This window comes from Zonotrichia leucophrys, chromosome 3 (assembly GCF_028769735.1).
Source record: "Zonotrichia leucophrys gambelii isolate GWCS_2022_RI chromosome 3, RI_Zleu_2.0, whole genome shotgun sequence".
NCBI classification, from domain to species: domain Eukaryota; kingdom Metazoa; phylum Chordata; class Aves; order Passeriformes; family Passerellidae; genus Zonotrichia; species Zonotrichia leucophrys.
The window spans coordinates 91222232-91234646 of record NC_088172.1 but is presented as its reverse complement, the minus strand read 5'-3'; positions in this window follow the sequence as shown (position 1 = coordinate 91234646).

Sequence of the window (12415 nt, the reverse complement as noted above, 5' to 3'; positions counted from 1 at the left end):
CAGGAACAGACACAGACAGGAAGGGAGGAAAGGCACCTGGACCGTGGTCAGAGCACAAGTTTTTCTCACTTCTGTGGGAGCAGAGGGAGAGCTGCCTTCATTTATAGCTGCAGCATCCAGGTCAGCCAGAACCTCTCATGCAGAAAGCCTGCTGGAGAGGTAACTTGGATGGCCTGATTTTCTTTATGGTGCTTTTTTTGTGGCACTTCATATGCCTCAGAGCAGTAGTGTCACCTATAATTGGCAGCATTCAATGCACCTCTCAAGCTGAGCATTTAGAAAATGAGAAACATTTGGATGGCAGCAGCTTTCCTACAAGAGGGCAGCATGAAGATTAAACAGTTGACTTCCATTCACAGCAGCTGAGTGCCTCACTTTAGTAGGAATACTCCTTTAACATAGCAACTTTGCAATCTAATTATCTAGGTATTTTTTAAAGGCAACTAGAGTTTATATTAAATGTATATGGATCTCTATCACCTCCTACATGAACTATTAGCAGAACTAGAACATTTAGTATCATTACTGCCGGAAATTTGTGGAACAAAACTCATTGCAAGACCCTAGAGCTAGGGAAAGTGATTTTTTATTAAAAATATTCCAGTAAGTTGGTCCTACCCACTCCCATTCTCCCATCAACATACTCACATGCACAGGACAGTATGCATCAATATCTCAGGATCAGCCAAGTACAGCAGGAAGCACAAAGGATAACACCACCACTCCACTGCCTCTCTCGGATGGGCTCTTCTTCATTTATGTACTCACCTTTTATACCTTTCAGCAGTGGATATGATGATCCTGTGTCTCACCCTTCAAGAGTTTCAGGCAAAACTGAGTCTTTTGTTACCCTTATCTAGGCATTTCACAGTTTTTCTGCTGTGGGTCATCCTCTGGTCACCTTATCTCTAAGGCTCCAGTTTGGGATTTGTCCTCTGGTTATTTATTTGCATGAAACACATGGTGTGGTTCTGCATGCCACTCCTTTAACCCTTCATCTGCTGTTTTTCTGGTGTCTTCAGGCAGGCATTTCCATTCACATCAGTATTGGTATTTCTGCTCCAAAACCTCCACATCAAGCATGTTTTACCCACGTGAGATCCTGGCACAATTTGGAAGCTGTTAACTTCCTGTGAACCAGGGCAGGGAACAACTCTGGCAACAAATTACACAGCTTCTGGCTGGCCATACAGACATGCAGAGGTTGAAAATGTCTGTGTGTTGTGGCAAATTTTAGGCAGCAGTCCCTTTAAGTGATTCTCTTGTTGATATGTTACCACACAAACTTCATTCATCCCCTTCCCACATCCTTATCCTTGCTTCTCCGTCTGCTCATCTGTCTCATTCTCAGTATTCCATACAATTGTTCCCATTCCCTTTCCCTTAAAGGAAATACCACTCCCAAAGGCTGGTTTCTGCCAATGTCTAGTCTCCCACAAGGATGTGCAAAAGTATTTTCAGACCTATCTCATCAGAATAATTTGGCTACTTCTTGAAGGCAAAAAAGCACACCCTTTACTCCATGTTTATCTTCCAGACAAATTTCCAGGCTGCCTTTCAGAACATGGAAGTGTTCAAATAATGAAAAAAATTATTTCAGACAGAAATTTAAAGCAAAACATCAGTTCCCTTCTAAACTTAGTCAAAACCATGGAGACCTCTTGTACTGTAACTTCGAAGAAACAAACCAAGCCTGAGGCAAGAAAGAAACAACGGAAAATTGCAGCAACAAGGGAAAACTGCAGCCAAAGTGGGAATTTTGGAGAAGTCAGAAGGGAAAAAAGGGAGCTCTAGCAGGAAGAATAAGGAAGCCATAACTGCAAACAGTGGTGTAATTTTTGCCTACAGTAAATGCACATGTTACTGAAGATGTGCATGCACATCCATATATCCAGTTCCTCACTTTTCAGCCTCCCCAGAGTCCTGCAGTTGGTGTTTTTATTCCTTCAAGCTGGAGACCAGGTATGTCCATGGAAAACTAGCTGAACTCAAGGTCTTTACATCTCAAGAAGGTGAAATGCAGTTTCTCACAGAAGCCTTTTTCAAGACACGAAAGGTCCCAGGCCCTGCCACCCACCACTGGAGGCCTGCCTGCTCCTGCAGATCCAGATGAGGACCCAGTGCACCCCCAGTGCAGCTGGTGATTTGGGCTACCTGTGTTTTGGACCTCAGATACCCTATCTTGTCCTTTGGCTTGTTCTTTGGAGGGGCTAGAACCCTTTCCTGAGGCAATGCAGAACATCGCAATTGTTTAGGCTGGAAAAGACTTCTAAGATCATTGAGTAGAAATGTTAAGCCAGCACTAAACATGTTTCCAAGTGCTACATCTACACATCTTTTAAATACATCCAGGGATGGTGACTCCACCACTTCTCTGGGCAGGCTATGCCAGGGCTGGGCAATGCTTTCAGTGAAGAAATGTTTCCTAATATCCAATCTAAACCTCAGAATACCAGAAGCATCCAGAAAGGTCAGAAGCATGATCAGCCCCCTCTTTCAAAAATTATTAGCAGCAGATTGATGAGGACTGAGGTCCCATGAGTGTCAGAAAAGGCCAGTAAGAGTTCAGACCCTGTGTACATTGGAGAGGTGCCTCTTAACATATTTTCCACATATTTCCAAACCTTATGTTGTCCTAGCCCAAACACCCTTCGGAGTTATCATGGTGCTACTTTTTGCAATTCAGTCATCAAAGCAATGTCCGCCCTTCCTCCTTTTCCTCCTTCCTCCTAATTAATTTTTAAGCAAAGCTTATGGTGTTAGCAGTTTTGATCTGGTTATTCTGTTGAGGCTTGCCTACGGTCAGAATCCACAAAGCCTCAGTGGTGCCATCACTGTGAGCTTGCTGTCATGCCCAGGAAGCCAGCTGAACTATCAGCTCTCTGGATAATAGCACGACAGCCTTTTCTCCTGCATGACAGCTTCCAAATGTGTGAAAGTGCCATCAGCACAGGGCTTTGGCAGACTCACAGACCAAGGCACCTCACTGGCACCTAAAGTGGGCCATGCAAGACACAGAAGACTGGCCAGTCAGTCCCCACCCCTTTCTCATCAGCTTTAGGAGCTCAGACACAAGTTGAGGCATATCATGACTCATTTTGTTTGAAAGTTTGTAGAAGTGACAGAGTCAGGTCCTACAGATAAACACAGGATCATTCTCACCTAGTGTATTTTTTTTTAAGCCACTGGTTATTACTGTAAAAGAGGTTATGTATAGGCTACATAATCTGCCTGTGTGCCACTTGGCCCTGCAAAGCTCCTGTGCAAAAACACCAGCAGACCTAAGACCCACTTGGAAAAACTCACCTGCTGCAAATCAAGGAAAATCGTGGCTGGTGGCAATTGCTTAGACTTGCTCTGACCACAGATACTTCCACACAGAACTCACCAACAATGTGAGAACCAGAACTCGGGAATTTCACTTTCAAAAATTAGGAGATACATGCTGAAAAGAGCAATCTCAAGCAGCAAAGGTTTGGGGATTTTCTTTTGGCTTTTTTCCACCAACATAGGACCATCCACACCTTACATGCAGGGTGTTTTTTCTTGAGTGTGTTTGAACCACAACAGCTCCAGTGTTATCCTTCCTAACTTATTCATTTTTTATGGCAAGTGGAGATCAAACCTACCTGGTAAATCAGAGTAATAACAACAAGATCCATCATTCATTATGATGAAAGGACTGTCATGGCTGGATCACATTACATCAGTGAAGGCCATAAATCTCCTCGTGTTTTACTCCCCACAAAAAGGGCACTTTCCCAACCAGAGAAAGCTGCTGAGCCAGAGATGTGCTCTCAAGGCATGTGAGTGTTCTGCAGGAACACATCTGTCACTTGGCAGTGTTGTTCCAAAAGGAGAGCCCTGGGTGATACGGTGCACAAGTGAAAGCCTTTTTCTGCAACATGCCGTACTACACAAAGACAAAATGTCTTAAAGAAGAGAATTTCAGCTCTCCAGGGGGAAGAGGCACAATGATCACTTCATAAAACTCCAAATATTAAAAACCATTATGCTGTACTCACACCCTAAGTACACCATACTGAAAAAGCTCCACTTCCAAAGGCTGCTCCACATGCCAGATAAATCTTTTACACATCAACTTCTACATGCAACATATAAGGAAATGAGTATGTAAAACCAAACAAAACCCCTCAAAGTCCCAGTAGCCTCCCCTACCTGACCATGAGCAGGAGGCTTTTCAGGGATGCCAGCAGGATGTCTGCAGGTATGGATGGATTACTCAGACCATTGGATGCACAGCAGCAGAACAGTCCTGTTCAGTTGCATTTGTGCTCTCCCAGCCACCAGTGAGAATCAGATTTATGCCCAGAAGGTCTCTTAAAATAAAAGCTTGGAAAAAACCTCAGACCATTCCAGAAGGATGAGTGAGAAGTCAAGGTCTCCTAGCTAGACTATCTGGGGATCTTTGTGTCTTGGATAAGGCTGGAGGTTGATTGCTCAAAACTGCTCATTCATGGCACTCACAGACAGCAGGATTTCACCACCATTCAACACAGTGATTTTCAGAGAAATCATTGCATTCACAGCACTTACTAAAAGAAAACTTGTGAGACCATCCTGAGAACGAAAGAGGACTATAAAAATAGAAAAAAATTATATATATCTATATGTATATCAGGGACCAGCATTGTCCCATGAAGGGGAACAGGGAGAGCCAGCACAGGCTGTGCTTTCACCCACAGCACAGTCCCTGAACACAGCTCGGTGCTGGTAGCAGCTTCCAGACACAGCAAAGGGGTGGCCCAAGCCCAGGGGTCACCTGGGGGTGCAGTCATTGAAGGGGGCTGCAGAGAAGCTACAGGATATCCCCTCAAGGGCCCATCCTGACAGCAAAACCAGAGACCAGCCCACCTAGGAGACAGCCCAGGGCTGGTTCAAATAAAGCTGCTGGCTAGAGGGTTGGGTGGAGGCTGCTCAGAGCACTTGGGACCCTCTGGGTGCTTTGGGAGTTTGTTGGGGGTTTTTCACTGGAACCTCAAAGCTGCAGCAGATCCCAGCCAGGAAGCTGGAGGAGCAGCAGGACGATGTCTCCATGAGGAGATGGCAGCTGGGAGGTTTGTTCCCATTGCATGCAGCAGCACATGCAGAGCTCTGCTGCTGTGTGAACGAGGGCGACTGACCACTACGGCCTTTGTTCTTTGCTTTGGTCTGGCTGTCAGGACTGTCAGGGATTATGAACATCAGCACTGCAGATTGTGGTGTTGGTGCCAAAAAGCAGAGGAGCAGAGCCTCCTCTTCCTTTCCAATTTAAAGTGTTTCAGCTATAAACTAAAAAGATGTTGGGTTTTTTTTAATCACTGTCATATAAACTTTGATGGAAAAAGCAAAATCACAGACTTAAATGCTCCTTTTTGAGGGCCATCTAAACTGGTGCTTGATGGAAGACCTCATTTGTCCCTCACTAGCCATGAAGACTTTTTTCTCTAATTTTCCTTTTTTCCTTGTTTCTTCCACCCACGTCCATTCTCATCACTTCTTTTGGCACCAGCATCCCCTTTCCTGGTCCCACATAATAAGTACCCCCCTTACATAACTGGACTTTTCACAGGGCCTCGGGGCAGCCTCTCTCCCAGAAAACAAGAAGGACATTCACTGAAAAGGACTGAAAAGGTCAACTTTGTCTCTTTGCTTCCAGGCTTGGGATGTGACCACACAACAGTTCATCTCTAGGGTAGTTAACAGGGAAAATGCCAGCAGGTGGCATTCCAGAATAGCTTCTGGAATCAGCAATGACAGCAAAATCTAAGCTACATCCTGGGCTCCTCTTTCAGCTGTTGACATCTGCTCAGTGGAAGGGGATGCAGGAGAGCTGCAGCAGCATCTCTGCCCACAGCACCTTCAGGTGATGGCTGCTGCTGCTCCTCTCTCCCTCCCTCCTCCTTGCCTTCAGTCTTCAGTCTTCTCTTTTCACAAATAAGCCCTTCAATTACATCTGTTTCGAAATTTCTCCTTGGAAGAAAGTATCTGGGTGATTGATCAGGCTGCCACCCAAACACTGAGTCAGAGTCTCCACTTCTCTCTTCAAGCACTTGAGTATTTTTAAGTGCCATCTAACCTGAAAGCCCTGAATATAAAGTCACACTGGAGAACCTTCAATAGAAGATACATACATGTACATGCATACATCTGAATGTAGCATCCAGTGGTCACTTTAACTCAACCTAGTGAAGACAGCAAGTTTTCAAAGGTTTCTTTGCTTGCCCTTAAGCTTTAGTGGGATAAAAATTATTTTTATCCCACTATAAATTGTCCTTTATCCCATTATCATTGTCCTGCAGGAAGCTGAGCAAATGCTAAATAGGTCTTCTGATTGTGGCTGGAAGTAAAAGCTATGATTCCCATTCACAGGTTTCCCTCTGCCATCAAAGTCACCCCTTGGCACAGTTGTAGCTACTTCCACTCTCAGCAAAAGCTGGTATTGCCCAGGCTGTGAGCAGCAAGACACCTGCTGGCTCTGCTAATGCCTGTTATTTCACCCTGGAGTAAAAATACCTTCTTGTCTTAAAAGCCTCACTGCTGCAATGTAAGTCATGAGTAAAAAACAGAAAAAACTTGTTCTGAGCATTTTAACTTGATTTGCCTCCTGGAGTTGGGTAAATGGCTGTAGACACACAGCAGTGTGCTCAGGAAGCCACAGCGAGTGGAATCGGAAAGCTTTAGGTTACATTTTGACCCAAACAGGAAAGTGATCTTAATTGTGTAGCAATGAATTCTCCTCATTTGCTGAGACAACTTCTATCAAAACCATAGGAAAAGAAAACCTTGAGACAAACAGGTGGATGAACCTCCAGAGAGCCTGCGGAGATGCCGAGAGCACCCTGACTCCAGAGCTGTCACGACAGCTGGCGGTGCCTAAGGAAGACACAGCATCCAGGCTGTGCAGGCACTGAGGAAAAAGAGTTTGAATATTCCTGCCCCAAAGTCAGCAAGAGGGGTGAAAGAGAAATCCCTTCCTCTGCTTTGGCACTGTTTATTCAGAACAGAACACTTTAAAGCTATCCTTCTCTGCCATCAGCCTTTTGGGAAAACAAAGGCTAAAGGCTGGCTTTGAGGACTCAGTGCCTGGCTTATCTCATCTCTGCACCTCCGAGTACAGCCTCTTCTTCCAGGCATGTGGCTCGGTTCTCTGGAACAAGGAGTCTCCCAGTGCATGGCTCAGTGGCCACAGGTCCTGTCTGAGCCTGCATGAACATTCCTGCCATTGGAACAAAAGCAACAGAGGCTGGATACCAAGAACCCTCAGTGGATGGTGTAGGGTGTGTACCACTGTGTCTGCATCCCAAACACTGACATGGATAAACCCAGGAGTCCCTGGTTAGCACAGCTGGAGTGGTGGAGCAGCAGAGAGCAGCCAGGTGGGTGATGCCTCAGCAGGTAACTCTTTCCCCAGGTAAACTTTAGGATTTTTGGGAGGACCACACTATGACAATCAAACTGTTCTCTCACTCATACAAGATGCAGATCCCTCATGCCAGGCTGTGCTCACCAAATGCCAGACCACAGGCAATAGGTGCATCCAGAGACACTTCAGCTGGGCTTGGGACTGTCTGTGGTCTCAGCTTTTACCCAGTGGTATCTTGCCTTGTTTATCTCACTGTGGTGTGTACCTGACAGAGGTGGCACTGGGATTCAGGTGCCAGAGAAGTCAGGAAAACTGGTTTCTGTTCCCATCTCTGCTACTCATTTGCTGTATATCCACGAGTAGTTAATTAAGCCTCATCTTTCCTCACTTTAGAACTGTGATAATTACATTTATCTCTCTTTGTAAAGAGCAAGGGCTTAGAGGCATTTGAATAAATGCCCTCAAAGAGCCGAGAGTTGTTATAGTTAGTTAGAATAATCTTGGTCCTCCCTGATTTTTAAAAGCTCTCCTATTCCAGTGACTCTGCTTCATAGGCAAGGCAGAAATAAAATGGAGTATAATTACAGAGTGACTTTGTATTCTACTGTGGGCTCCTTGTTCATTTGGCTCCTTTTTTATTTGGCTGAACCCAGCTCACCTCCAGCCTTCTTGTTACCTTGCACAGGTCCCAAGGGATCTGTCAGTATTGCAATGATATAACCATCACTGCAAAGTAAGCAGGATTTTTGTCATGCTGTGATGGTGATTAAAAAGCAGCATCATAGCTTTTAACTTCTGAAATAATATTGGCAAGTATTAAGCTACAGGAATTCTGTCATTGCATAAATGACCTTTTTTCAGAACAAGGGAAAAAATGAGATCTTACTCTTCAAAGGTGTTTAGCAACTTGGTTTTTTCTTTAGCTGCCTGAATTTCAAATGAAATTGTGAGCTCTAATAAGCAAATAATTCAAGTATGGCTGATGTTTACAGTGAGGAGCCACTCCAGGTTTCATGAGAGACTTCATTTATGGTACCAATGGGGAAATCCTGCCCCTTATGCTCTGTATGAACTTGTTTTCCAGACTTGCAAGGTCCAGTCTTAATTTATCGCCTAAGAATAATCCTGAGGGCTTACAAGGTCTGAGATAGAACTCACTCCTTTTGTTGCTAATAGATAGTAAAATGAGAGTAAGCTATAACCTTTATATCAACAGCAATATTTAATAAATTAAACAACACTGAGGAACAATCCTGGGCACCGGGAGATGATCAGTGCTGTTTAATTCCTTAGAAAAGGGCCTGGTTTGACCCAGGCCAAGCAGCAGCCTCCCAGATGGAGCCTGAAATTCCCACTCCTGCAGGAGTTAACATGGGGCACAGATCTTCCTGGCTGTTTGCATGTGCCTGCCCAGTGCAGGAAGCTCAGGAAGTTTAAGGTGTGGACAAAAACCTATAGGATGAGCCCCACCAACCTCAAAAGCTCTGTCTTGCTTTCAGACATAAATAAAGGAGATACATAGCAGAAAGTGTTAATTGTACAGGTCAGATGTGCTGCTCCAAAACTTGAAAGCTCCAGAAGAAGAGGGAAGTGTCTGCATTTGCAAATGTGTGTGAGTCTGTGTGGGTGTGAGTGTAAACATGCACATTTAGAGGGAAAATCTTTCAAGAAAATCACAGAATATCCACCACCTTTTTTTACAAGGAAAAGAGATGCCAAGATCTTCGAATTAATTATTCTCTGTGAATCACTCTTGCAGTTAAAAGTCATACCAGCATTTCCAGAAAAACTTTCAGTTCGGTATATGTAAACAAATTTAAAGAAAACAAACAAACAGACAAGAAAATGTGAAGATAAAAGGCTTGAGATAATAAGATTAAAGATGTTAATTGGAGACTGTGGCTTCTACAGACTCTGACAGTGGAAGCTGAGTTCCTACAAAAGACTGCAGCTCTGCCCTGCCAGTCCCAGTCATTGTGAGCCTGCATCCCAGCCATGCTCTCACCAAACCCACCTCACTGTGCAGGCTTTGACTCAGGAAAGCCCACAGGCACATGTTCAGGTGGCAGGTTTAGAGTTTTAGGTTTGTGCATGTATTCAGGTCTGTGTTTAAACACATTATTACAGGTAAGTGTCTGTGTAAGTGCTTTGAACTTGGGCAGGGATCCCCAAAGCGCACATGCCCCCCAGCCTGCCGCTCTCTGGCTCACTTCATTCCTCACCAAAGATGCCAACATTTCCCACCCCTGCTTCAAACCAAAACCTCAGTGTCCTCTGCCTGCATATCATCCTTGCTCCCCACGTAGAGCCCATGATTTTAAAGTCTTGAATGAATAAGCTTTCCAAAAGAGATTAATCGTCTAAAGAACAGGTGGGGAAAAAAACAGGGCATAAATTTTATGTGTTTGTTTTACTTTACACCCTGGATTTACAGCTGATGAACTCACAGAGAGTCATCTATTGTTCTTTCTCTGGCTGAATGGTTTTACTTGAAAAGGGAACCGATGAATTAAAGCATTTCACTTTAATTATCCCACAGCTTTAAATGTTGTTAGAAAATGCCTATCAGTTTTAAGCCTCTGTTTTCCAGCAAACCACTTGGTGAGTGTGTCTGCAAGGAGAGCACGTTCATGGGATAGGCAATGACTATCAGGAGTTGAAGGCCTGTCAGTATGATTCTTCCCCCTTCAAACAATCGTGTTCACATGCACCAAGCCATCCTAAGTGTATTGCTGCACTACTGCTGTTGTAATACTGTGTCTGCAAGAGATGGTGTCAGCCAGAACAACAAGCCAAGAAACACACTAAGGCTTTCCAACTGAGCTTTTTTACCTAACAAGTGTTTATTCAGGTTCACTCCAAATGCTGAAAAATATTAAAGATTCCCTGAAAAAGGTTCGTACCTCCTGATACGGCCAGAGCAGATGAGGGAGAAAAGAAAAGCTTGAGCAATAATAGAGATGGGCTAAATGCAATGCAACAAAAACGTTTCAGCCTGAGAAGCTGCTACTGCGATTGTGGGCTGCCAGCAGGGCAACGTGCCAAAAAGCTTCTGAAATGCGACTGCGGTTGTAGAGAGCAATAGGAAAATGTCTCACATGCCAGTGCAAACCTCTGCTATCCCAACAGAAAGCACAGAGGAAATGGGAGTAAAAACAGAAGCTGCAGGACCAGCTCTCACTCCCTGACATCCTTGTCACCCAGAGAGGTGCGAGACAGGAGGCGAGAGAAGTGCTCTCAGCCCCCTGCTCATAAGTAGCGACAAATCCTGCCTGTAGTTTCTGTAGTTCTTCTGAAACTGTTGCTCCAAAAGTGAAAATCTGGCCTGGTTACGTAAAGGCTTCTGCTGTGTCAGGCCAACCCTGCTTCAGATGAAGCAGGACATGGCTGTGCCTCCGGCCAGAATGCCAGGGGTTTAATTACTGCCTCTGCCACCTCCGTCCCCACCAACCTCACACCAGTCATGACGTCAGCTGCTGAAATCTGCTCCCAGTCTGTGAAATCAGGCTGGGTACGTGCTGTCTCCCACCCCTTCTCCTGCCTGCGTGGATGCTGCATCTCCCTGGGCAGAGCTGCTCTCCCACGAGGTGCATGTCTACAGTGCTAAGCAGAGAGAGAGCGACGGGCTGAAATAAAACCCTCACTGGAGAATACTAATTGCTTGGGTCTTCTTCCCTTGTTTGGTTTCATGTTTTTCCCTTGCAGGTTTTCCATGCTGCCTTAGCCTTGAAGAACTCCTCTGTAGCTGGCGCCCACACCAGCCAGCAATGCCTGAAAGGGAACCTTCTGAGGCAGAGCATTTCTGGCATATTTTCTGCTTGCCATCTGTCTGCAGGGAACCATCCTCAGGGCAGGAGCCTCCTGTGTCACAGGTTATATTCTGTTGGTCCCTATCAGATAATAAAGCTGTTATTAATTAGGACAGGCTGAGCAGGGACTGGTGCTGTATATATAAGGTGTGCGCTGCACCCAGGTGAGTGGGAGGTAAGACTGGGAGTCTGGAGACCTACTGAGAACCTCAGGGTCAAACACAGGATTTATCTAGGCTGATACTGGCTATTTTACACTGTAAGTGGCACTGGGCTCCCTTAAAACCCTCTGGGTAGAAATAGACAATTGTAGACCTCATGTTTCCACAGGAACCATGATGGCTCATTCCATCCTGAATTCCTTTATACAGAGAGCCTCAGTGTCAAGTTGATGGTGCTGAAGTTGGACATCTAAAGGTGGTGAGATGAGCCTGACTCCAACACACTTGACTTCTCACTGTTGTCCTTGTTGATATAGTGAGAACACTTCTCAACTGGTGGCCTGTGAGTTAAAAACAATAGCCAGCTTATTTTTATTTAAAGTTAAATTCAATGGCAGCACTGGCTTTCCCAACATATGAACAACACTCATGTTCTAGCTGACACAGTTTCCACTGATTCCCAGAACCCTGCACACACATAAATTTTTATGCTAGAAAAAACATATGTACCTTTGCTAAGAAAAGAGTCCAATATTTGAACATCATAAAACTGTAATTAAAATTAACTTTTTTTCCAAGTAAGGCTCTTCCAGAAAAAAAACCCAAAAACATTTCTAAAGGACATGTACTCTCAGCAAAGAGGACTAGAAACATATCCCTGTCAGAACACATGGAAGAAACTAGAACTAATATCACACAGACACTTCCATGCTGTAAAAGCCTGCCAGGTTAGGAAGTGGATTTACAGAGAGAAAAGCTTCCTAGTTATTCTCTGGCACAAATCAATGTCACAGAGCTGCTCTGATGGAATGGAAGCTTCATACAGCACCACTGTTATTATATATTGATTCAGAGTGTCCTCGGGGTCTGTCCATTTAACTGGTGCACTACTTTCAGAATGGGTTTTGGTGTGTCCCATTGTGCTGCATTCCTGCTTTTGGAAAGACCTGATGGAATGATGGAATTGTTTTACACAAGGATGCTGAAACTATGGCAGATTCTAAACCAGGTGGCAGCAAACATGGGCACCTTAGGGCCAGCCACCCTAAGAGGACACCAACTTGCTATATAGGTCACGG